Below are 459 nucleotides of genomic sequence, written 5' to 3' on the forward strand. Positions count from 1 at the left end.
CTCTCTACTTCATCTGAGGTAGTACTATAGATTGCACACACATTACCCTCCGACCTCTCCAAACCATACTATGTGTAGACACGTGATCTTTGATCCTCCCTAAATTTTAACTTGTTTATTGATATTAAATATTTTATATTTATATATTTAATCATATATTATTTTGATTCTTATTTTTAGTTTAATAAATTTTTAATTAAAAAATAATAATTAAATAAATTTAACTTTGAGATATTTTATTTCATTTTATTTTATTCTAAATTTAAAAAAAATAATAATAATACAAAAATTAAAAATATTTTCCTTTCTAAATTTTAATAAATAAATTAGTAGTTTAAATACTATTTTATTTGTTTTTGGCTATTTGTAAATTTTATTGAATTTTTCTTAAATATAAAAATTAATTAATTATTATTATATTTATATTTTATTATTATATTATTTTTATTTATTATTATT

Source organism: Capsicum annuum, chromosome 6 (assembly GCF_002878395.1).
Source record: "Capsicum annuum cultivar UCD-10X-F1 chromosome 6, UCD10Xv1.1, whole genome shotgun sequence".
Taxonomy (NCBI): Eukaryota; Viridiplantae; Streptophyta; class Magnoliopsida; order Solanales; family Solanaceae; genus Capsicum; species Capsicum annuum.